The sequence below is a fragment of the Heterodontus francisci genome, chromosome 20, assembly GCF_036365525.1.
Source record: "Heterodontus francisci isolate sHetFra1 chromosome 20, sHetFra1.hap1, whole genome shotgun sequence".
Classification (NCBI taxonomy): Eukaryota; Metazoa; Chordata; class Chondrichthyes; order Heterodontiformes; family Heterodontidae; genus Heterodontus; species Heterodontus francisci.
Window position 1 is genome coordinate 59,831,559 of NC_090390.1, and position 26,491 is coordinate 59,858,049.

Here is a 26,491-nt window from a genome sequence, read left to right on the forward strand (position 1 = left end):
TGGTTGATGGTCGGCACAGACTCGGTGGGCCGAAGGGCCTGTTTCAGTGCTGTATCTCTAAATAATAAATAAAAAAAAATAAATAACTCTATTAGCTTCAAGATAGTTATGGAAAAGGATAGGACTGGTCCTCAAGTTGAAGTCCTAAATTGGGGGGAAGGCTAATTTCGATGGCTTCAGACAGGAACTCTCAAAAGTTGAATGGGAGAGGCTGTTTACAGGTAAAGGGACGTCTGGCAAGTGGGAGGCTTTTAAAAGTAAGATAGGAAGAGTTCAGGCCGGCATGTTCCTGTTAGATGGAGGGGCAAGGCTGGCAAGTTTAGGGAACCTAGGTTGATGAGGGATATTGAGGGTCTGGTCAGGACAAAGAAGGAGGCATATGTCAGGTTTAGGCAGCTGGGATCAAGCGAGTCCCTCGAGGAGTATAGGGGATGTAGGAGTACACTTAAGAAGGAAATTAGGAGGGCGAAACGGGGCCATGAGATTTCCCTGGCGGATAAGATAAAGGAGAATCCTAAAAGATTCTATAAGTATATTAAGAGTAAAAGGGTAGCTAGGGAGAGAGTAGGTCCCCTTAAGGATAATCTGTGGTAATCTGTGTGGAGCCACAGGAAATGGGCGAGGTCTTAAATGAATACTTCTCGTCTGTATTTACCGTGGAGAAGGTCATGGAGGCTAGTGAGTTCAAGGGAGGGAACAGCGATATCCGGGAGCATATCAACATTACAAAGGAGGAGGTGTTGGAGGTTTTGAAGTGCATTAAGGTGGATAAATCCCAGGCCTGACCAGGTGTATCCTAGGATGCTATGGGAAGCAAGGGAGGAGATTGCTGGGGCCCTAGCAGAGATTTTTGTATCATCGTTAGTCACTGGTGAGGTACCAGAAGACTGGAGGATAGCTAATGTTGTGCCTTTATTTAAGAAGGGCAGCAGGGATAAGCCAGGGACCTACAGTCCGGTGAGCCTTACATCAGTGGTGGGAAAGTTATTGGAAGGGATTCTGAGAGACAGGATTTATATGCATTGGAAAGGCAAGGTCTGATTAGGGATAGTCAGCATGGCTTTGTGTGTGGGAAATCATGTCTCACGAATTTGATTGAGTTTTTTGAGGCGGTGACCAAGAGGATTGACGAGGGCAGGGTGATGGACGTTGTCTACATGGACTTTAGCAAGGCCTTTGACAAGGTCCCGCATGGTAGACTGGTCCAGAAGGTTCAAACACATGGGATCCAGGGTGAGCTAGCCAATTGGACACAAAATTGGCTTGGTGATCGGAGGCAGAGGGTGGTAATGGAGGGTTGTTTATCAGATTGGAGCCCAGTGACCAGTGGTGTGCCGCAGGAATCGGTGCTGGGCCCTCTGTTGTTTGTCATATATATTAATGATTTGGATGTGAATGTACGGGCATGATTAGAAAGTTTACAGATCACACCAAAATTGGTGGTATAGTGGACAGTGCGAAGTGATGCATTTTGGGAAGTTAAAACAGGGCAGGACATATACAGTGAATGGCAGGGCCCAGGGGAGTGTTCTTGAGCAGAGAGACCTTGGGGTGCAAGTACATAGTTCTCTGAAAGTGGCAACACAGGTATACAAAGTGGTGAAGGCGGCGTATGACATGCTTGCCTTCATTGGCCAAGGCATTGAGAAGAAGAGTTGGGACGAAGGAGGCTGAGAGGGGACATGATAGAGGTATATAAAATTATGAGAGGCATAGAAAGGGTAGATAGCCAGAGTCTGTTTCCCATGGTAGGGGTGACTAAAACTAGAGGGCTTGGATTTAAGGTGAGAGGGAGGAGGTTTAAAGGGGATCAAAGGGACAAATTTTTCACACAAAGATTAGTGGGTATCTGGAATGAGCTGCCTGAGAAGGTGGAGGAGGCAGGAACAGTAGCGACATTTAAGCGGCATCTGGACAGGTACTTGAATGAGCAAGGTATAGAGGGATATGGAATTAATGCAAGCAGGTGGGATTAGTATAGATAGGCATTATGGTCGGCATGGACACGGTGGTCCGAAGGACCTGTTTCTATGCTGTGCGACTCTATGACCTGTGAGTGGTTCTACCACAGACACCCAAGAAAGCTATAACCAAAGCCACATGAGCACAAGAAATGTTCTCGAGCAAGCCATTTGCATGCTGGAGATGCGATTCAGGTGGCCGGACAGACCTGAGGACGTCGTTCAATATGTATCAGCAAGAGTTACGGTTAGAACGATAGTGGTGTGCTGTGCATTGCACAACATTGCGCAGCTGCAAGAGGAGGCAGGTGATGACCACTCTGCATCTTCAGCAGAAAAAGAGGAGGAAGAGCCTGATGTGGCGAGGGTATCTGTCGCTGTTCGCTTCACTGCCAGAGATTCCCAGGACGGATTGATTCAGGCAAGCTTCAGCTAATCTGAGGCAGTACAGCCATCTGGCACATCAATTCTGAACCCACTGTAGCACCAACACCCCCCACTCCCAACCCTTCTGCCCAAGCCCCCAGCACAAAGCAATCCCATGATCAACAATCCATTCCTGTGGCTTCAGCAGAGCTTGGAGGCAGGCTGCTGGTTTCCCTGCTCTGATTGCTCAGATGCTCTTGGCCAACGTCTTCTGGGGGCCCTGCTAAACACTGCCTCACCTTCAGCTGTGCAAGGGCAGGAGTCGGCAGGCGAGGCTTTGACTGAGGGGAGGGCAAGGGGTCAGAAGTGGAACTGCTTTGAGCAGGGTCCAAACTTCGATGTCTCCTTTCTCCATCTTCCTTCTCCTGCCCATCCACAGTTCCCTGCTAGCCAAGAGCTGGAGGGCATTGCTGCACTTCAGTGAGGTGCTGAATGGCCAAAGCAAGGTTTTCCTTCATCCTGCTTAAGGTGGCAGTCTGAGTGTGAGGCCATTGTTGAGGTCCAGCCTGCACTCAGTTGACTGCTGTGTCTGATGCTCCAAGCAGGTGGTCACTCTTGCCCTGGACGCAGACTTCAGCGCAAAGGCCTGAGACATCAAGGCACTCGTGCTATTCCTCCAATCATGTGCATTGCCTCTGGAAAGGTTGACCAAACCTCATATTTTCTGCTGCTGCTCCAGAATAGTCCTCTCCGTTGATGGCCCCTGAGGCTCAGCACCTGCATCTAGCTGAGCAGAGCTGGGAAGCTCCTGCACCCTCTGACGGGGACACTCTACTACTGTCCCCGTCTCCACAACCTGCTGTTGCTCACTTGGGATGTGTGCTTCACCATATGACAACGCAACTACCTGCCTCGGTGACCCCACTGAGGTGTGCGTATCTGAGCTGGGGGAGCGTAATTGCTCTTCCTCAAAGTGAGGGACCTCCTCTGAGGAGTCGTCTTCCTCCTTCGGCAACAGCTGCTGAGGGATTCTTGAACAACCTGTGGGAGATGAAAGACATGAACTGACAAGGTGCGAAGGTTCTAAGTTTTCATTGTGCAGATCATCACAATGTAGTGGCTGGTAACATCAAGTCCATATGAGTGAGTGTTTTACACCATGTGGCTGTGTGATATTTAATTCTGTCACCCTGTAGCTGTGAGACCCCAATCTCTTCATCTCTATTGTGGAAACCAGGCTTATGTCCAGTGCTCCCTCCTGCGCTGCTATGACTGGAGGGCCATCCCGGTCTCTGCTTTGCCCTGTGCTCTCTTCTCCTACGAGAGAAAGAAGAGATCTATGAGAGTGAGAAGTGGAATATTTTGTGGAGGGCCACTGTGGGATGGGTGTGCCATTGCAGTAAGATGAGGGTGAGTATCTGGTGGCTAATTAGATGGGGATGTGAGGAAGCACCTTGAGAGAGAGGGATGGGTTCACCTGCAAGGTGTGCTGGTCTAAGGAGTGATGTGCTGGGGAAGGCAGAGTGAGGGTCTTTGCACTTTAATGGGACAGGCAAATCACCTTTCCTGCCCTGATCGAGCCATTGACACTCTTGTGACACGGTACCCAGGACAGCGACACCTCACTCGCGCCACTGACCTCCTCTGCCACTATCAGCCACGGGAGCTTGTTCGCTGTGGCTCCCTTCTTCCTCCCATCCACGGGGAATAGAACCTCCCTGTGGGCCCATACAGCCCGAGCATAACGTCTAGGGACGCATCTGAGAACAGCGGTGCTGCCTTTGCATGTTGACCCTCCATTTGCCCAGTTGCTGGTTCAGTTCTGGGACTTCTAGAATGCTTGCATTCAGACCCATGCAGGGTCCCTTTTTAAAAAGGAGGATCTGAAACAGACCGTCACCAGGCACGCCCGCCCACTGCAATTGGTCGGGAAACCTGGAAGTCAGATGCAAATGCTGTGGTTGAGTTAAAAAGCAACTGACAAGCAGTCTGCTCAAATTTCCGGTTTTCCGAAGCACTGCCTACATTTCCTGCCACAAACGGGTCACAGTGTTAAAATTCAGCCTCTTCAGTGTAATTCCTCTTGGTTTTGTGTGTGTCTGTATCTGTGTGTATTGGGTTGGGGGGTGGGGGGAGGTGGGTGGGTGGTGGTGGTTTAATCCTAGGCCCAATTCCTGGTGATCTACTGGGAAACGTTTGGTCTCCAGCAGTGATTCAGTTGTAATGATGCTCCTTTCTGAAAGTTTGAATTTTACCTGTTTACCTTTGCTGCATAAAATCAAGTAACTTAGCATTAACATTGCACTTTACTAAACATTAAATGTACACATACCCAAAAATTGTAATATTTCTATAAAGTTACAGGATAATAAAGTTTTTGATTAATCCTGTCAGTAACAAATGGAGTACTTGAGTACCAAAATAATTGGTTTGTACAGTTGCACTTACATTGCTGAAAAGATATTTTATTGAGTTTTTTATAATTCGTTCTCCACTTTATTGAAGCATTAAGAGAAATGCAAGATATAAACCACATTGTGTATGCTGTTGAAATGTAGTGGCCTTATAAAATATTGAAGAGGGATTTTATCATTTCGATTTGGTTAATAATACTTCTATAATACAGATGCTGGCAGAGGATGAGAGCTATCATAATGAAGTGTTGATGTGAGAGTTACAGACGTGACAGAAATTGTGTTAAAATGACAAAAGCTAAAGGCTGGTGGCATTATTTAAGTCAAAGTCAATAAAGCAAACAATGATGTTTGGATTGTTTTCAGGAAAAAGTATTTGGCAGACATTTTTATTTCGAAATGCATAACTAAATTATATTAATCTTTTACAATACCATATCATGATTTTGTGACACCATTTTAAAAATGATACCTAGATCTTTCACTTCTTCCCTATACCACAGAAAAAAGTTTCCGTGAAGAAACTACCTCTTTCATTGTATAGCCCGAGAGCCAAGCTTTCTTTCTTTCTTTGGCCTCCTTGTCTCGAGAGACAATGGATAAGCACCTGGAGGTGGTCAGTGGTTTGTGGAGCAGCGCCTGGAGTGGCTATAAAGGCCAATTCTAGAGTGACAGACTCTTCCACAGGTGCTGCAGATAAAATTGGTTGTCGGGGCTGTTACACAGTTGGCTCTCCCCTCGCGCTTCTGTCTTTTTTCCTGCCAACTGCTAAGTCTCTTCGACTCGCCACACTTTAGCCCCACCTTTACGGCTGCCTGCCAGCTCTGGCGATCACTGGCAACTGACCACCACAACTTGCGATCAATGTCACAGGACTTCATGTCGCATTTGCAGACATCTTTAAAGCGGAGACATGGACGGCCAGGGGGTCTGATACCAGTGATGAGCTCACAATGTGTCCTTGGGGATCCTGCCATCTTCCATGCAGCTCACATGGCCAAGCCATCTCAAGCGCCGCTGGCTCAGTAGTGTGTATATGCTGGGGATGTTGGCTGCCTCGAGGACTTCTGTGTTGGAGATACGGTCCTGCCACCCGATGCCAAGGATTCTCCGGAGGCAGCAAAGATGGAATGAATTGAGGCGTCGCTCTTGGCTGACATACGTTGTCCAGGCCTCGCTGCCGTAGAGCAAGGTACTGAGGACACAGGCTTGATACACTCGGACTTTTGTGTTCCGTGTCAGTGCACCATTTTCCCACACTCGCTTGGCCAGTCTGGACATAGCAGTGGAAGCCTTTCCCATGCGCTTGTTGATTTCTGTATTGAGAGACAGGTTACTGGTGATAGTTGGATAGGTGAACTCTTGAACTACTTCCAGATACCAAGGCTAAGGGAGTAAGCCCGAGAGCCAATGGTTATAGTATAATACCCTAGGAGTTAAATTTAGGACATGCGCAGGGACCATCAAGCAGATGTTAGGGCTCATAGTTGCTTATACAAAGGACCTAATGTTCAGACTGCTGCTGTGCAAATCCGAGACTCTGGATTGCAAAGCTTATCCATATATGGAAGGTTAAATAATGAGCTGAATCTTTCTGGAGCGGGCATCTTACGGCGTGTCCTGTCAATTACATATTTTGTGCTATAACCTGCTGGAATTGCGAGCTGTTAACGGTGTGGTGAGGGCAATAGGGCATCTGGGAAACTAGTGAACAGCAGGGCCAAAAGTGTATCTCCTTCACCATTGTGATTTAAGGATTGAGAAATAAACAGATGAACAATTGAGAAGGAGGGTGAATGAGAGTCAAATCAGGTACAGAAAGAAAAAGAGAGGGAAAGGAAGATTGGATTCAGACAGAGAGAAGAAAGACAGGAAAGAAAAGGAAAAAATATAAAAATTTCAAATTTGGCATTTTAAAAATCTCTTAAGAACAATTTACCACCTGAAGGAATGAGACTCCACAGAGAAAATTATTCACTTTCTGGGTCAAAGCAGTTGATGGTGGTACTGCATTAACAATGATCATATCATTAAAAAGATACTTGCGCTGTTATTTCCAAAACGTAACTTTGTGGTAAGTTTAATGGAAAATTAATATACAAATCCAATGAATGTTTAAAAATAGCAGGGAGGCTAAGGGCAAGATGCCATTTGTGTGGAGCATGTAAATTGACCAAGTACTGGAGACTCGCGGGCTGGAATTCTGCTGGCACACCATAGGTCCCAGGTCCCAGGCCCCGGCGGGCAAACGGCGGGAATGTGGAGGAGATTTTACAGGCGACAGCCAATTAAGAGGTCAGTGCCAGGACCACTTTCCCATTAAGGATGGCGACCTGCCTTTCTGAGCTGCCGGCTCAATCAGAGGGCCTGCAGCTCAGCAGCGCCACCAATAGAAGTCAATTTTCAATAGCACAGTCAGGCCAATGCTGCCCAGTGTATCTGCTGAGATTGCAACCTAAGCAAATTTGTGGCCAGTGTAGTCTCAGTAATCATTGGCATCATGTATTTGAACTTTATATAAATCTGACCAGGTCGTTTTAGCCTCTACTCATTGGTCTATTGGAATGATATTTTCTGCCTTTTGGAAGATAGAAACAACACAGTAGGCATCTCTGGTGAACAATGTTCCATGATTGGGGGTTAGTTGTCAAAATTGGCTATGCCAACTCCTATGCTAACATCACGCAGAAGGGCACATGTTTTATTTCATAGGAGATTCAGTCTGCTTATGGACTTCACTCTCTGTGAACACAAATGTGTCAGGAAACAAATAAAACTGTATTTATTGGTTGAAATTGTTACAAAAAGAAAAGACACAATCATTGAATTTCCCAGTATGATTCCAGCAGGTTTGGTATCTCAATATTACTGATAGAATAGTAAATTATTTTTTCTGCTACCCTAAGTGGAATTAGGCAGATCTGATTAGAAAATGCAGGATAAAGTGTACAGTATTATCAAGATTTCCAATCATTGTACAATATCAGTAAAACATGGCTGATTTCGGTGCCTGTATTTTAAATAGTAAGGATCGATTTCAGTTTTGCTGTTTACTCCTGATAACTCAAAGGCACTTAATTTGTATCACTGAATGATTTCTTTTTTTTTAAATGCTAAACTGCGCTATACATAATTTGCTTAAAATGATTTTGAATTAGCTGTAGATTAGTTTATGGCGAAGTTCACCTAGCATATATGGTGAATTGAGATCTGTGCAATCCCACTGCACAGATATCACAGAAATCAGCATGTAAGTACCAACCTGTGAAATGCCAGACATCAATCCACATTACAGCCCAAGCAGAGAAAAGTTGGGTACTCTCATCATCTAATCCATGCTAAGATTTTCTCATCATGGTTCTTCTATGCTGGGAAGCAATGGAAGGATTAGCATCACCTACAGAAAGCAATAAGCATCACCACCACAACTCCAGAAAAACAAAACAAACCCGAGACAAAGCAAAGCAAGAATATACAGGGCTAATGGGACAGATTGAAAATATCAATAGAAGGTCAAATATATCAGAAAAACCAGCTTCACAAATACGAAGTAGAATAACTAACCAAACCACAGGCACAAAACAAAAGACACACTCAAGTCAAAACCAGATTACAAGAAAGTTGCACAGACATGGAAATAACATTGTGCATCATGAAGGGAACTCAAAGCTAACTAACATAGCAGCCCAATAAACTACTCATAGAATCTTGAGCAATCTAACCCATGTCTGAGACCATTGCAAAATGACAAGCTTCAGAACAGAACAGAACAGTCCGTTTTATATTTCTCCCGATTTTCACTTTCATTGACTTCAATCAGGAGAGTTGCAAAACAGGCTGCCAGCTTGCTATTACCTATTTCCCACAATTGCACAAAGTCGAGGTCTGCTCCATGATGTGCTGATCTGGTTGCTGTCCCCTCAGTCACTGGTATGGTGTAACACATCAGTCTAGTCAAGTTAGATCTGGTTCTGTCATTCCTGGCAGGACCACCGTCAGTCATTAATCTTCATGAACTGTTCAGAAAAGCCTGAAACATGTCAGCTGTAGACTGCATAAAGCAATAGACAGAAATACAGTTTCACTTTGACACTGATAAGCCATTCTGCACAGTCTGAAGTTTAGATGCAAGCTGCTGACTATTGGGCAATCCTACATAAAGGACAAACAAGTTGGTATCAGGTTTGGCAAAAAAACATTAAATGTATAACTTTACCTAATTTTAAGAATAATGGTGAGCATATCATTAGAAGGGTTGAAAATAAGTTAACCTGTGCTATTGCCATTTTTATTTTTCACTTGATATAGGTATTGTATATTTAATGTTTTTTTAAATTTATATGTGAGAATGGGAGAAGTGTATTCAGAACACTTACTCTTGTCAATAGACAGTGGAGAAGTGAGTGTTGTTTTCACTTTGTATTTTCAGGCTGTGACACGTGTGAAGTAGCAAGAAGCCTGTTCATGAAACCGAGCAAAAATGTTTGTGACCTTCACAAATGGTTAAAAATGAGTTTTGTCAGTTCACTGGCAAGGTCACCAAGCAAGATATTCCACATGGAGAAACTGGTTTTTCATGTACTTTTACTCACAGAAAGTACACTTCCTAAAGAAAGAAAAGACTTACATTTATATAATGCCTTTCATGTCCCAAAATGCTTTACAGTCAATTAAATAAAAAATCTCCCTTTGCGTTAGCCATGATCTGATTTCACAAGGAGTTAGCTTCAGTGTTGATTTTAAGTTAAAGCAATAGAAACAAAGTAACCTGAGGATGTTTTCACAGTATCTTCATGAGATTTTAATGGATAATTTCCTTAGAGGATAAGCTTCCTTCCTTTCATAACTGGCCGGAAAAAAAGATTGCATCAGCATTGATTTCTGTTTAACAAAATTAAAAAGTGAAATGAGCCAAGAATGGCTTCATATATCTTCATTTTCTTAGAAGATCTCTTAAAAAAATCAAAAATGCATTTGTCATGCAGCTCCCCACCTGCCAAGAATGAGGCACATTAATTTCGCCACAAGCACACTAAATTTCAAATTGTTGCTGGGAAGAAGAGAAGGCCTGTTACAAGGAATTGCCTGGCCAGAAAGACATTTTTGCATATTAGCAGACAGTGTTGGAACAAAGGAGCTATCCCCTGCTCCCATACTGCTGGCCAACTTGGGGAGGTTTAAGTTGTAGAGACAGTGTTTGAACTGGCAGAAAGCTGAATGCTCCCAGACTGAAGAAGATCTCGTCTCTCTCTCTCCTGTCTGTTCCCATCTCTTTCTCGTGGAACTGAAATCCACTGAAGACACATGAACCCCAAGTGAGGAAAGTCTCCTACAATGAACAAGGTTTAAAAAGAATACTGGGCCCCAATGAAAAGCAAGATCAACCTACAAAAGGACTCTACAGTGAGCTCAAAGAACTGTAACAAACTCTTCAGATATTGCCTCAAACCTTTCCACTTTATTTTTCTTTTCTGTTTCTATTTGCATGTGCGTATCGTGTATTCATGCTAGCGTGGGTGTGTCGTGTATCTGTAGGCATCAACCAAGTTAAAGTTTAAGTTTTAAGAAATTTCACCTTTCTTTAAACATAAGAAAGCCTGTTTGTACTGGTTTCTTTACCTTATAATTGGAAAGCGGTGAACAAGGTTTCACCAAGGGGGAGCTAAAAAAAACAGTGTGTTTAAAAAATAAAACTTTGTTACAGTAAGACCAAGTGAAGGCTAAAAGGGAACCCTAGATCTCTTTTTCACCCTGGTGGTATCAAACATTTGGGGGCTTGTCTGGGACTGACCCACAGACAAACAAGAGAAATTGGAAGTGGGAAGCCAAATTGTTCCCAATCACAAAAAAAGTAAGTTTTCCATACAGATTTTCTTGTGGTTATGTGTGCTTGAATACTAACATGTCTGCAACTGAAGGCAGTATCTCCTCAAGCCAGAATGAAGTAACTTGGGATAAGTTAAAAGCACTGTCTATGGAGGAATTGAGGAAAATGACTGAGCAGTGTGGGATCACTGTATGTGGCAAGGCTAGGAAGTCTGAACTCCTAAGGCTAGTGGCCAACCATTTTTCCCTTGAATCTGAAGAAGCAGAAGCAGTGTTAGAAGTAGACCCAGACAGGGTACTGCTAGCAAAGATATGTGTAACAAAGGAAACTTGAATTAGAAGACAGGGAAAGAGAAAGAGAAAATGAAAGACAGGAGAAGGAACGAGAAAGGCAGGGGAGAGATAGAGAGAAAGAATATCCCAGAAAGAATGCGAAGAAAGAGAGTTGAAGCGGCTTGAGTTAACTAGGAGGTGACAGAGTAACCCCAGTGAAAGCATGGCCAATATGGAGGAGCAGAATTCAGGGCTGGGGACAAAATTGCTAAAACTCGCTCAACTAATTAAAAAATTCAATGAGGAAGATGTGGAGGCATTTTGGGGTCTTTTGAGAAACTGGCAAGGCAGCTAAAATGGCCAGCTGAGACCTGGTCTCTTTTACTACAAAGCAAGCTAACTGGAAAAGCCCATGAGGTTTATTCCCTGTTGCCAGATGAGAGTTCATCAAATTCCCCTAGATTCGGGGAAGATTCCTTTAGATTGGAAAATAGTGAATGTAACTCCTTTATTCAAAAAGGGAGGGAAACAGAAAGCAGGAAACTGCAGGCCAGTTAGCTTAACATCTGTCTTAGGGAAAATGTTAGAAGCTATTATTAAAGAAGTTACAGCAGGGCATTTAGAAAAATTCAATGTAATCAGGCAGAGTCAACATGGTTTTGTGAAAGGGAAATCATGCTTAACCAATTTATTGGAGTTCTTTGAGGGAGTTACTTGTGCTGTGGATAAAGGTAGATGTGTTGTACATAGATTTCCAGAAAGCATTTGATAAGGTGCCACATCAAAGGTTATTGCAGAAAATAAAAGCTCATGGTGTAGGAGGTAACAGCATGGATAGAAGATTGGTTTGCTAACAGGCAACAGAGAGTAGGCATAAATGGGTCATTTTCTGGTTGGCAAGATGTAACGAGTGATGTGCCACAGGGACCTGTGCTGGGGCCTCAATTTTTTACAATTTATATAAATGACTTAGAAGAAGGGACCAAAGGTATGGTTGCTAAATCTGCTGATGACACAAAGATAGGTAGGAAAGTAACTTGTGAAGAGGACATAAGGAGGCTACAAAGGGATGTAGATAGGTCAAGTGAGTGGGCAAAGACCTTTCAAATGGAGTATAATGTGGGAAAGTGGGAAATTGTCCACTTTGGCAGGAAGAATAAAAAGCATATTATCTAAATGGTGAGAGATTGCAGAGCTCTGAGATGCAGAGGGATCTGGGTGTCCTAATGCATGAATCACAAAAGGTTACTACGCAGGTACAGCACGTAATTAGGAAAGCTAATAGAATGTTATCATTTATCGCAAGGGGAATTGAATACAAAAGTAGGGAGGTTATGCTTCAGCTATACAGGGAATTGGTGAGACCAAAACTGGAGTACTATGTACAGTACTGGTCTTCTTATTTAAGGAAGGATGCAAATGCATTGGAAGCAGTACAGAGAAGGTTTACTAGACTAATACCTGGTGGGCTGTCTTATGAGGAAAGATTGGACAGGCTAGGCTTGTATCTGCTGGAATTTAGAAGAGTAAGAGGTGACCTGATTGAAACATATAAGAACCTGAGGAGTCTTGACAGGGTGGATGTGTAAAGGATGTTTCCCCTTGTGGGAGAATCTCGAACTAGGGGCCACTGTTTAAAAATAAGGGGTCACCAATTTAAGACAGAGATGAGGAGAAATTTTCTCTGAGGGTTGTGAGTCTTTGAAATTCTCTCAAGGCAGAGGTAGATAGATTCTTGATGAGCAAGGGGGTGGAAGGTTATCCAGGGTAGGTGGAAATGTGGAGTAATCAGTTCAGCCATGAACTTATTGAATGGCGGAGCAGGCTCAGGGGTTGAGTGGCCGACTCCTGCTCCTAATTCGTATGTTCGTATGAAATGGAGTTCTCCTCACAGACTTGAGAGCAAGGAGTGGAGAGTAGTTCCAGTTAGTGGTGCCACAGAGGTAACGGAGAGAAATATTAAGAAGGGCCCACGAGACTACTGTGGCTGTACATGCCGGTATACGAAAGACCAAAAGCTGCTTAAGACAGCAGTTTGACTGGCCAAAACTCCACAAAGATGTGGTGGAGTACTGCAGGAGTTGCCGCATGTGTCAGGTTGAGGGGAAACCGCAACCTATAGTGAAACTTGCACCCCTAACTCCTGTACAGGTGTTAGGAGGCCCCTCCAGCAGCGGGCTGGTGAACTGTAAGGGACCCCCGCCAAGAACAAAAAGGGACAGGCAGGCACAAGGCTGGCAAAAGGTTAGACAGGGAAGGGGAAAAAACGACCAAGAGGGCAGGTTAAAGGAAGTCCGGGAGGAATTCCGGATGAAAACCCCTACTGTCCGGTCAGCCAACCCCAAAAAAGTTAGACCTCACAACCTCCTATGTAAATGCAGACTCTAGAAGCACCCCACCAGAGTTGCTAACAGCATTTACAGGAACCTGCAGAGACAAACGAAACACCTCTAGGGGGAAGAGAAACGGTGAGGGTGATGCCTCACCTAGTCGAAGTGCCAAAGGGGACTGCACACATACCTGCAGGCAGGGGTTTCCCAGAGAACAAAGGGGAGATTAACAAAGAATCCTCCCCCACAGTCAGAGGAAAAGGGAACAACCCATCCCCTGAAGTCAAAAGCCTTTGCATGACTCAGCAAAGCACTGAAAGAGAGTTCAGGATAGACCTGCCCATGACAGACTCTCTTGGAAAAATCTCCAAATTACAGCTAATTAAATCTAATCCTCCCCCCCCCCACCCCCCCACCACCCCAACCCTTGACAGACCTCAGCAGGAACAAAGACCCTAGGCAGCCATAGAAATGGGCAAACTGAAGAAAAACTTCCCCAAAGAACCACATGATTACTGGGATGCCAAAAAGGGGAAAATTAAAACTAGCACTGGCACCAAGAAAAGACAGTTTGAGTAAGCTTTAGGATTTCTGAATGAATGGGAGTGAATGAGAGAAATGCATGGTTTCCTTGGATCATATATATTCTCCCAACGCTTTTAATGAACTGCACCTTTTTTCAGATCACATTTCATTCCCCTGGGTGTGGAGCTTTCATGCAGGCTCCCACCTGCCAAGAATGAGGCACACTAATTTCATCACATGGACATTAAATTTCAAATTGTTGCTTGGAAGAAGAGAAGGCCTGTTACAAGGAATTACCAGGCCCCTGGCCAGAATGACATTTTTGCATATTAGCAGACAGTGTTGGAACAAAGGAGCTATCCCCTGCTCCCATACAATACACAGAACAGACCTGGTCAAACCAGTCAATCACGTGACCACTCTGTTGGCCAACTTGGGGAGGTTTAAGTTGTAGAGACAGTGTTTGAACTGGCAGAAAGCTGAATGCTCCTGGCCTGAAAAAGGCCTTCTCTCTCCTATCTGCTCCCATATCTTTCTCATGGTACTGAAACCCACTGAAGACACATGAACCCCAAGAGAGAAAAGTCTCCTACATGAACAAGGTTTAAGAATAATACTGGGCCCCAACGAAAAGCAAGATCAACCTGCAAAAGGACTCTACAGTGAGCTCGAAGAACCGTAACTCTTCAGATATTGCCTCAAACCTTTCCACCTTATTTTCTTCTGCTCTTTTCTGTCTCTATTTGCATGTGCGAATCATGTATGAATGCTAGCGTGGGTGCGTCGTGTATCCGTAGGCATCAACTGAATTAGAGTTTAAGTTTTAATAAATTTCACCTTTCTTCTTTAAACCTAAGAAAGCCTGTTTGTGCTCGTTTCTCTAACCTTATAATTGGGAAGTGGTGAACAAGAATTCACCAAGGTGGAGCTAAAAACACAGTGGGTTTAAAAAATAAAACCCTGTTACAGTAAGACCAGGTGAAGGCTGAGAGGGAATGCTAGACCTCTTTCTCACCTGGTTGTAACACTTTTCAAATCTCAACTCATGTGCTTGAGATATTGGTGCAGAATAAAATGGTCATATGCGACTTCACTCATATGTATCTATAAACTAAATCATAAGCAAGGAGGTTAATGTGTTCAGGATTCTTGTAAAGGCAGAGGAATTTGTGGCTAACTAAAGGACAAATGCAACTCAGGTTTTAAACTACATGTACTGGAAATATATCCCTCTCTTTGTTAATTTTATTCAAAAGTAGATGTCAGTAAAATGGGTTGTGGTTGATTAAAAGAAAACACTGAGGGAATATTCATTTGTGTTTAGTACTGAACAAAAATAGATTCAAAAACCGAAAAGTAAAAAGTGAACAAAGAAACCTAAGAATTGGCGTGGCGGAGTGTGTAGGAGCAATAATGTTGGGTATGTGGTACAACATTGGATATTTGTTCTGATGAAAGATTAACTCTGCTTCTCCCTCCACAGATGCTACCAGACCTGCTGAGTATTTCCAGCATTTCTTGTTTTTATTTTGGATATTTATTAACCTGAAAAATTACAGGAGGACAAAAACTAAGTGTACATAAATGATAGAATCAAGAAAATAACAGGCCAGATTGGAAACATACAGAAAACTCATCCCATATTGTTGTAGGAACTTATTAATCCCAGAGGAACAGTAGCAAAGTGCTTATGTTACTGTACTAGTAATTCAGCAGATTAGACTAATTATCAAGAGATGAGTTCAAATCTCCACCACGGCAGCTGGGGGATTTAAATTCAGTAAATTGAATACATCTGGAATATAAAGCTAGTATCAGTAATGGTGGCTAACTAACTGGTTCACTAATGTTCTTTGGGGAAGGAAATCTGCCATCTTTACCTGGTCTGGCTTGTATGTGACTCCAGACCTTCAGCAATGTGGTTGACTCTTCGCTGTCCTCTAAAATGGCTTAGCAAGCCACTCAGTTTTTAAGAAAGCCACTCACATCACCTTCTCAAGGGCAACTAGGGAAAGGCAATAAACAATGGCCTTGCCAATAATGCCCACATCCCAGGAATGAATTTTTAAAAAAATGATGAAACGAATGATAGTCGCCCTAGTGTAGTGGTTATGGTACTGGACCAGCAACTCAGAGGCCATGAGTTTGTCCTGTAGTAAGCTGAGAAAGTGGAATTAAGAACCTTGAACGCTGCTGGATTGTTGTAGAAAACCCAATAACCAATTAATATTGTTTATTAATGTCCATAGGGAAGGTTAATTTGCCACCCCTGTTTGGTCTGGCCTAAATTTGACTCCAGCTACACAATGCATTGGTTGACTCTTAGTCCCCTCTGAAGTATCTCATCAAATCATTCAGTTGTAAAAGCAATCACTTGGAACAGGAGGTAGGCATTAAAAGTGACCTCTTCATAAAGCAAAGTTATGGACTATATGAATCCCAGGAATAAATCTCAGGGTAGTATTAGATGTCTATGATTAATATGCATAGAGTGCTCTAGTACCACTGGATTTGGCAGAAGAGGGTCAGGGAGAACAAAAACAGCTGCCCGTGAGATTTTGCACTGGCTAATGATACCCTTGTGCCATCATGGACACTAATTCAGCACAGATACAAGTAGTATGTATCCATTAGGATCATTAATAAGCATTCCATTGGCATTGCTAAGTGGTACTTCAGGTATTGGGACATAGCAGTAAGTGCTAGGATCTTTGTCATCTGCTACATAGTCCATAACTTTCCTGCGTGAGAAGACCATAAAGCGCAAGAAGGACAATCCAAAATCAAAGAGGTCAACATTAGCACAGGCAGTGAGGAAGCAGTTCCAGAAACATTCGTATACTAGGCATTCATCTGTAATACATTTAGCTAAGTATCCACATCTATCAAAGAGACTGGTCCAAAACATCTTCATCAACCCTGTCCCTGTGAGGCTGAGGATGCAGGAATTCCCAGCTTTAGAAGTCTTTGACCTCAGTACCGTCTCCCCTACAGCAGTGGCTTTGTTGGCCCCCAACTAGAAACAAGGCCACAGAAAACTCAAACATCCGTCTGGGTTCCAGCATATCTAGGTCCAGACAGATTTTGGAACTGTTCCATCTGTCTCCTACTGGGATAATGACAGGAATCCACTGGAATGGCCAAGCAATTTTGGAGACATGCTGGTGCCACTTGATTCTCGTACTTTGCTTGAGATATGTGACACCTAACCCGACCACTCCTATTAAATAAAAACAAAGCGCTGGAAATGCTCAGCAGGTCTGGCAGCATCTGTGGAGAGAGAAACAGAGTTAGTATTTCAGGTCGATGGTTCCTATTAAATAGTTTGTTTGTGGAAGGAGTATGTGTGTTAACTAGCTGCCTTGGCAACCTGCTGAGGTTCTTGTGTCAACATACCTCCCTGGACTGTGCATTTTAATGGTCCTACACGTAAGCCAATCATATCCAGGAGTGTGATGACTAAATGCTTTAATCCATGTCCTTCCATGCCTGGTACAGCAGACACTTTTGAGAGGTAACCATCAAAACCTTTAAGTTATGTCCTGAAACTTATTGTTTGCTTGGCTTTAGGGGTCAGAGAGGGGCTGAAAGGATGAAGGGAGAGGGAGGCACAAGAGGCTGGAGTCAGGAAAATGGCATTCAGGAATTTGTTGAGCTGGAGCAGCAGGAGATAAATGGAGGGGTGAGGCCATGGAAGGATTTAAACATGGAATGTTTTAAATTTGAGACATTGAGCTGGGAGCCAATATAGGGCAATGGGTAAGTGGGACTTGATGCAGGATAGGCAGAATTTTTGGAAGAACTGGATTCTACAGATGGTAGACAAAGGGGGATCAATCAGGGGATCATTACACTAGTTGAGTCTGGAGATGACAAAGGCATGGATGAGGGTTTTAGCAGCAGATAGACTGAGCTAGGGATGGAGATGATCAATGTTGGAGGCAGAAATAAGATGGTGCGGATAAGGGATCAGCTTTGGGTTAAATAGATCACTGATGTTGCGAGTAGTCGGATTCACCCTGAGAGAGTGGCTGTGGAGGGGAATAAAGTTGATGAAGAAAGTCTGGAGTTTGTGGTGGGAATTGAAAATGATGGTTTTTCCCATGGTTTAGCTGACGAAAATTGCTGCTCATCCAAGGCTGGGTATTTGAACAGAATTCTGACAGCATAGAGACAGTGGAGGGGTTGAGAGGGGTAGTGAAAAGGTAGAATTGGGTGTCATCAATATACTTGTGGAAGATGTCACTAAGGTACAGCAGGTAAATGAGGAAGAGGAGAGAGCCAGAGATACGTCCCTGGGGGACTCCAGAGGTGCGGGCATGGGAAGATGAACCTTTCATAGAGATGCTGTGGCAAGAACCAGATTGGTAAAAGTGGAAAAAGGAGAAGGCAATCTACCAGGAGAGGTGTTGGAGGAGGATCATGTGATCGACTGTCGAAGGTTGCAAACAGTTCAAGGAGATTGAGGAAGGATAATGCACCATAGCCACAGTATATAGTTTGTGACTTTAGTTAAGGTTGCTTCAGTGTGGAATGGGTGGGATGGGCAGAAACCAGACTGGAGATTCAAACATCGTGTTGCAGGGGAGATTGGCATGGATCTCCGAGGTGGCAATACATTCAAGAACTTTGGAGAGGAAGAGAGTTTAGAGATGGAGTAATTTATCAGGACAGAAGGGTCGCAGTTGGGTACTTAAAAGAGGGGCACAGCTCTGAAAGGGAGAGAGACAATGCCTAATGAGAGGATACTATTTACAATATCATTTAGCATGGGGACCAGGAAGGGAACTCGGGTCATCAGCAGTTTAATCGGAATGGAATTGAGAGAGCTGGAGGTGGGTCTAATGAATGAAATAAATTGGGTAGGACATAGAGGTAGAGGGGAGGGAAACTAGACAGAGACATATTCTAGCAGAGATATCCAAGCACTGTTTGGAAACGGATATCTAACTTGCTGTCAGTATCAATGCCAGCAATCTGTCTGCAAAATAAACATCGATAAAGGCTTTTTCCATCTTCATTAGAAATTCTGCTACTTCAGAACTGTTGGAGATGTTTAGCTCAGTTGGAAAAATAACATTGCTGTCTCTTCTACTTGCCCTATCCATTCTGTAGTACTATGTTTCCTCTCTTCATTGTGTCATTATTAATGCTACCTCTGCAGCCAAAATCACCATTCTCTCCTGATAATACCCTGAGTCTTATGGAAGTTCCTAGTATTATCTTTATCCCTACTATCTCATATTACCACCAGCACTGCTGCCTCATCTATGTCAGTGACAAAATTTGAAAGCAGTCTCTGCATTTGTAAGACAAGTATTAATCAGCACATTAGCACAATATCTCGCGGCACTTTTCTTCCCCCTACACTGGGTGATATTTTCTGTAATGACTTTCCTTGATAGCTTTTGATAGTAGAGATAAATCTGAATGTTGCAGTCCCACAGTGGCTGTCAGCCTTGGGTAATAATTTTGGAACTGGAATAAAAACGCTGTCTGGTTTCCACCGTGTTTTTCCAGTTATCACTGTCATCTTTTTTTCGAGTACCAGAGACACATCTCTGATGATATGGGTGGGATCAAAACTAATGATATGTTAGTGGAGTGCAAGAACAAATTATGCTCTGAAGCGCAACATCCAATGATAATCTTTTTGATGTGTAAAACGACTTTGAATTGTGGAGGATATGGGATTGTTTAAGAGTTTACAACATCAGATATATGTCTTTATCAAATTGACAGTTCATTCAAAAATCTATCAGGTTAAAGTACAGTAGTTTTTAAACTGGTAAAGGAGGCAGAGGTATGTGTTAAGTAATGATTACAGACATGTAGATTGGCTGAGTTGCAATGTGGTTTTCATTAATTATAATAAAACTAAAATTTGTTTGTATAATTAAATCACAGTACAGTGCATCTACTGCATATATATTCCTTTTGGTACAATAGATCATCTTTCAATTGCAATGCACTGGACAATCTAAAGCTTATTCCAAAGCAAAATTGTGCAGATGCAGCAAACCAAAACAATCCTGGCCACTGTCTCTGGGGAATACTGCAGTATGTCCCCAGATCTGTTCAAGCATCTGATGTGGCTCTTCAGTACCCAGTGGCTGGCTCCATGACCTACCTGGTGGAGACATGGACCTCATTAAGCTTGACCCCTACCTCGGTCTGTGCTGCCCAAAATGGTGTCATGAGCCATGGCAGCAGGGGTATGACTTGTCTCCAATTTCCCACACAACAGGTTTATCACCCTCCACAACATGCAGGCTATGAAGGTGCTCCTCACAATGAAGGCATCGTGAATTGATCCTGCTTGCATTGCATTGAGATGCAGGATGTGCACATGGGCATCACAAACTACTTGAACATTAAGGAAGTGGAATCCCTTTCTGTTCAGAAAGCTCTGCGAGTCTTCATGGGTTAATTTCAGTGCTACATAAGTCCTATCAATTGCTCCTAGAACCTTGGGAAGCCAGTGATATGTTAAAATTGAAGGGACTTCTGTCTTTGCACCATTGGTGCCATTTTAAATTCAATAAATCATTAGCCCTGTTGAACAGTGCATCAGTCACGTGCTGGATGCCAGCCTTCATGCCCCTTGGCTGATTACAACTCAGGTCCCCTGTTGACTACTGGAATGAGTCGCACCCACAAAAACTGAAAGCTGTTATCACCTTCATCGCCACTGTGATGGCCATGCTGGTTATTGATCAAGGCCTCAGATTCTCCTGCAGTGAATCACAGAGCTGCCAGTTTGTAGACTTGGCGAAGTGTGAATGACGCAACCAGCTCTTTCAACATCTGCTCATAGTTCAAGTAGGGCCTGTACACACGAGTGGGCTAACAGTAAATGAAGCGAACTTTCCTCCTGTGTTGCATCAGACATTGTGCTTTGGGTCTGTGGTCGTCAAGCTTCTGAACTCCTCTCTCTCCCCCACTACTACTTCTCCTTTCCCTTCTCCTCCTCATCCGCCATCATTACAAAAAGGAGTGGAATAGCCATAAAATGTATTATTTTGTCCACTCGATGTCTGAATTTAAACTAGGTTTAAAGTTTTTTGAAAAATGGGAAAAGCAGAAACTGCAGGCACTATAACATAGGAACATACGAATTCGGCCCCTCAAGCCTGCTCCGCCATTCAATAAGATTATGGCTGATCTGTTTGTGTCTCCAATTCCACACTCCCATCTACCCCCGATAACCTTTGATTCCTTGCACAAGAATCTATCCACCTCTGCCTTAAAAATATTCAAAGACCCTGCCTCCAACACCTTCTGAGGCAGAGAGTTCCAAAGTTGCACAATCCTCAGAGAAAAAATTTCTCCTAATTTCTGTCCTAAAGGGCGACCCCTAGTTTTAAAACAATGCCCCCTAGTTCTGAACTCAGCCACAAGAGGAAACATCCTCTCCACATCCACCTTGTCAAGACTGTGACAGTGAAAACAAGCCCTGTCTGTCCAACCTTTCCTCGTAAGACAACCTACTCATTCCAGGCATCAATCTAGTAAACCTCCTCTGAACCACTTCCAAAACATTCACATCCTTCCTTAAATAAGGAGACCAAAACTGCACACGGTATTCGAGATGTGGTCTCACCAATGCCCTGTAGAATTGAAGCATAACATTTCCTCTCATAATAAAGGATAGCACTCCATTAGCCTTCTTTATTATTTGCTGTATCTGCATACTAATGTTTTGTGACTCCTGCACTAGAACACCTAGATCCCTCTGCACCTCTGAATTCTGCAGTTGTTCTCTGTTTAAGTAATACTCTGCTTTTTTATTCTTCCTGCCAAAGTGCACATTTTCCCACATTATACTCCATCTGCCAGATTTTTGCCCACTCACTCAACCTATCCATATCGCTCTGAAACCTCTTTTTCTCCTCTTCACAACATACTTTCCTACCTATCTTTGTGTTATCTGAAAATTTAGCCACCATGCCATATCTAACCTCATCTAAGTCATTGATATAAATTGTAAAAAATTGAGGGCTCAGCACAGACCGCTGCGGAACTCCACTCGTCACATCCTGCCAATCAGAAAAGGATCCATTTATGCATACTCTCTGTTTTCTGCCAGCCAGCCAATCTTCTATCCATGCTAATATGTTACCCCCTACACCATAAGCTCCTATTTTGTGCAATCATCTTTTATGTGACAACTTGTCAAATGCCTTCTGGAAATCCAAGTACAGTACGTCAACGGGCTCCCCTTTATCCGCAGCACATGTCACTCCTCAAAGAACTCCAACAAATTGGTTAAACATGATTTCCCTTTCACAAAACCATGCTGACTATTCCTGATTACCTCGAGTTTCTCCAAGTGTCCAGCTACAACCACCTTAATGATCGATTCTAACACCTTCCCCACGACAGACGTCACGCTAACTGGCCTACAGTTACCTGTTTTCTGCCTCCCCCCGCCTCCCACCCCCCCCCCCCCCAATCCCTTGCCTTCTTGAATAGAGGAGTTATATTTGTTACTTTCCAGTCTGATGGAACCTTTTCAGAATCTAGTGGATTTTGAAAAATTAACACCAACGTATCTACTATCTGATTAGCCACCTCTTTTAAGACCCTAGGGTGAAGTCCATCAGGGCCCGGGGACTTGTCAGCCTGGAGCTCCATCAGTTTGGTCAGTAACGCTTCCCTGGTGATTGTAATTTCACCAAGTTCCTCTCTTCCTTCCACCTCCTGATTTACAGTTGTTGCCAGAATGTTTTTTTGTATCCGCTATAGTGAAGACAGAAGCAAAATATTTGTTCATTGCATCCGCCATTTTCTTATGAGGTTATAATGTATTAATTTTATTATTCCTCGAATATAAATGCAGTATAATGCAATTACAATAGCTAAATTTAATTAAAGTATTTGCTGTGGTCACTGTAATGATTGCTGGTCACTGTGGAATCACATAACTATGGGTGCCTAGTGGTGCCTGTGCATTGAGGAAAAGTGAGCACAAATTTGATGACCCTCCTGAATGGCTGCAATTGGTGGAAACTCGCCACCCACATTATTTCAACCTAGGGGCGAACCGGCTTTGGGTGAAGTGACTTGAACCAGTGTGAAAGATTGCATAAAACACAAATTTAATTGGTTTGGGATGCAACCCACTTATGTTGAAAATTCTCCTGTCCTTGACGGTGATTCCACCATTTTTGTCCAGATTGCACTGATCTTACTAATGTAAACGAGTGGAAATTCTAGCTCTAGCTCTTCCTGGTTAACTATTCTAAGTTTCCTAGTCCCACCTTAGAGGTATTAAATTGGAGAAATCTGAGGTAACTTTTTCAAAAAAAAGTCTCACATTTTAGATTTATTTTTTAAAAACAGGCCCTGATGAATACAAAGTACTTTAGGACAGCAGTCACCATAGACCCATCTAACTCGCTCTTTTCTCCTTTGCTGTAGCATATTGATAATGAACTGGGAGGCAGTTGATCTTGTGGTTACAGTCTCGAAATGACCCATGCTGGGGTGACACAAAGAATACTGATCGCTGAAATTTCACAAGAATCATGCTGATTTACTCCCATCCACTAAAAAGTAACCAAAGAACCCGAAAAATGTTTATCAGCATATTTCTAAAAACTCACATTCACAAAATGGTTAACCACGTCCCTGATTTTAAATAAAAAGTTACACTCCTTTGAGTTGCCATGTTAGGTTTCCCACCCATCTCATTATGTAGCCCTAAAAATAACATCACTAATATAATGAACACAATCGGCTGGATTTTGTGACACTAGTTGCTGACCTTGAAGGAAGCTCCCCACAATGGTCCAGTCACCTCTGTAGCATGGATTTCCCCTTTCCCAATGTCAGTTTGAATCTGGCTCCGAGTAGGGTAAGCAGCCAATCAAATTGAAGTATTCTCAGACAGCAAATCAGGAAGCAAAAACAAGTGAATCTCTTCCCTTTTAATTTTTAAATTTTACAGATGGCAAAATAAATGATTGGGACAATAACTAGGGATTAAGATAGAAGTTAAAATATCCAATAAACCTATAAAAAATCATTTTAAAAATGAGGAATTTCTTATCTTAATGGAGAAAGTTGAGATTTCACAAGTATAAAATAACCCTTTCAGGGCCAGTGAGGCTGTTCAACAGTAATTATGAACCTAGTACCCTATTAAAAATCCAGTTACACCTCATTTAACATGGTGTAACTTTTTTCAAGATTTTTACAGCAAGACTAAGAGCATAAAAGTGGAAGTTCTCATTAATTCAGTGATTTATAATTGAGTTCACTGTGGGCAGTCTTCAAAGGTGCACCCTCTGTATAAGTGGAAAATCACTGACAGCAACATCTGGATATCGGTGTTTGACTGACTCCAGATGTTGCTGTCAGTTTTCGAGAAGTGATGACGGCAATGCTGACAGTTTCACCGTTATTACTACCACAAAATAGGGGCCATTAAAAGTCAGCAATTATGGAAAACAAAACCACAGAGCAAGCCAACAAACCCACTCATCCCATCTTCCAATATCTAAAATAATTTTGACTACACAAACCTTTGCTGTCTCATGTTCTTGGGCTTGCAAAATGCTCCATATGAGACCTGTGATTTTTTTAAAAATCTAGGACTTCCTGCAATGGCTTACACATGCATAAGGTTACTATCCTAACAGCTTCCACTCGGGCCTTTGCATATGCATAGATGTTGCTGCCGCTTGATGTTGCTTTGCCCACTGTAAATGTCATTAAACCACTTCACCCTTCACAACTGAAATGCTTTTAGCATTGCCTCCGATAGTACATGATCACTCTCTCAGTTCCTGGTGGCTTCAGATAATTTTCTGCCAGCGGATGTGAATGCTGCTTCTTTGCCTGGCCACTGTGGTTTTACCATCTGCTTAACAATTTTAGATTGAGGCACTTTGTTGATTCAGATTTCTCAGAAAGAGAGGAGCTTAGACCTTTAGAACTCAACCTGCTCCCTACTTGTCAGAAATATGGGGCCCAGGTAGTTTCCAGCTGCTCTATCAAATGATGCTGAAACGCATCTGACAACATCGGTGTTCCAAATTCGCTCTATCATGGATACCTGTTCAGTGATGTCAGTATCTCCCTATGTGGTCTTACCTTTGGGAGTTGAGTTACACTGCCCGACATCTACATGAACAACAGTGAGACCTGGAGGTGTAGCAATAACATTTCCTTGTAACCAGAACCATATACATGTCTTTCACATGTGTATTTTCTTCACCATCTCTGAAGGCAGAATGAGCAAATACTTGATAAGACAAAACTTCATACGAATCAACAGCTGCCTTATTTTGCAGTAAGGTGAACGTACAAAATGGCAGTTAATATCAGACTCATTTAATTTAGCAGTACAAGTTATCTTTGTGTAATGAAATAATAAAAAGCATACCTTGCTCACTCTTTGCTCTTCTGTGTTCCAGTTTCTGTTTTCTGGTCATAACCAGATTGGAATAAAGGACTTTCCAACACAATAGGTAATTAAAAGACCTCTAACACCCAGACAAGGTGACACATAGTACTCTCTGAGGAAAACTCAGTCTAAACCTTCTCTGTAATAGAAATGGTCAAAAATATCTGTTATGGGTGACTTCATTTTCGTGAAGTAATCATGCACTGCTTTCATTTGCTAGTAGAATCATTCAGTAACATTATTATGGTGAATATTAATGGTTTGTGAATATGATTCTGTTGCTACAAAATCTTTTCAATTTTTCTGTTTCTTTCATTTTATAAATTCATATTTATTTTCAACAGTGATTTGGAGAGTTTAAATGGAACCACTTAGTAATTCAGACAACATCAATAGTTTGCAAGGTAATTTAGGCAAGTTGGGGAATACCCATGTAAAGCAGATGTCAGTTAATGTGGAAGGTACATAGTCATGTGCATATTTATAACCTTTAATGGTACACTTAAATGAATCAGATCTAGAGAGTGACTTAGGGGTAGCAGTTGACCACTCATTAAAGGTGGACAAGTAGTGTGAGATGGCATGAAGGGAAAGTTAAAGGGTTTTAGGTTGTACTTCTAGGATAATTGAATAAATAACAAAGAGCATTATACTTAGCTATATAAGATCTTAGTGCATCTGCACTTGGAGGATTGTGTCCAGTTTTGTTCCCTGCACATAGTGAAATTTTAGAGAAGGTGCAGAGGAGGCTGATGAGGAACATACCCCATCACAAGCTATTAGTTATGAGGTTAGACCCTAAGAGTTAGGGTTAGTTAATTAGTAGAAATGCAGGATGAGAAGGCATATAACAGAGCTATAAAATGATGCAGGGGCTGGTCTCCATTTGGTTAGATAGGTTGGATATTTAAAATGGATAGGGATGGTAGGACTAGAAAACATAAAATTGCTAGGCAAAGAGTTAAGTTAGATACCAGGAAGTATTTATTTTCACGGAGAGCCAAGTAGTGAAGTATGCTGAGTTGTGCCATATGCTTCCAAGTGACCTTCAGCCAAAACTTATTCATAGGCAACGCACTGCAAGGGACTCTGGCAATTTACCCTTAATTTCAATGGCTGCAGACCATTCCAAGTTATCACCAGCAACATCACTTGCACATCTGCAGCATCTCAGTGACAATGTTAAACTAATCTCTATCAAATCTCATCTTAGTCTTCTCAGCTTGAATGGAAATTGTCTTGGTATCTCAAGTCTCTCCTCATAGTTATAGCTTCTCATCCATGATATATAATCACTAGAATGCTGATATACACTCTCTATGGCTTTAATACACTTTCTACAGTGGGGTTTCCAAAACAGTGCATGGTACTCTAACTGTGGCC

General features: G+C 42.7%; 1 protein-coding gene across 2 annotated transcripts in view; it reads left to right on the forward strand.

The window, feature by feature from the left end:
• Nucleotides 1-26,491, forward strand: part of plpp4 (phospholipid phosphatase 4) — a 312,399-nt gene that overhangs the window by 23,080 nt on the left and 262,828 nt on the right. The window contains exon 1 of one of the 2 annotated variants that reach the window (XM_068053364.1): nt 8,861-8,912. The exons of the other annotated variant lie outside the window; for it this stretch is intronic. The gene's annotated coding sequence lies outside the window, so the exon portion shown is untranslated. Of the gene's footprint in view, nt 1-8,860; nt 8,913-26,491 lie in introns of those variants that run through there. 2 annotated transcript variants of the gene reach the window in all.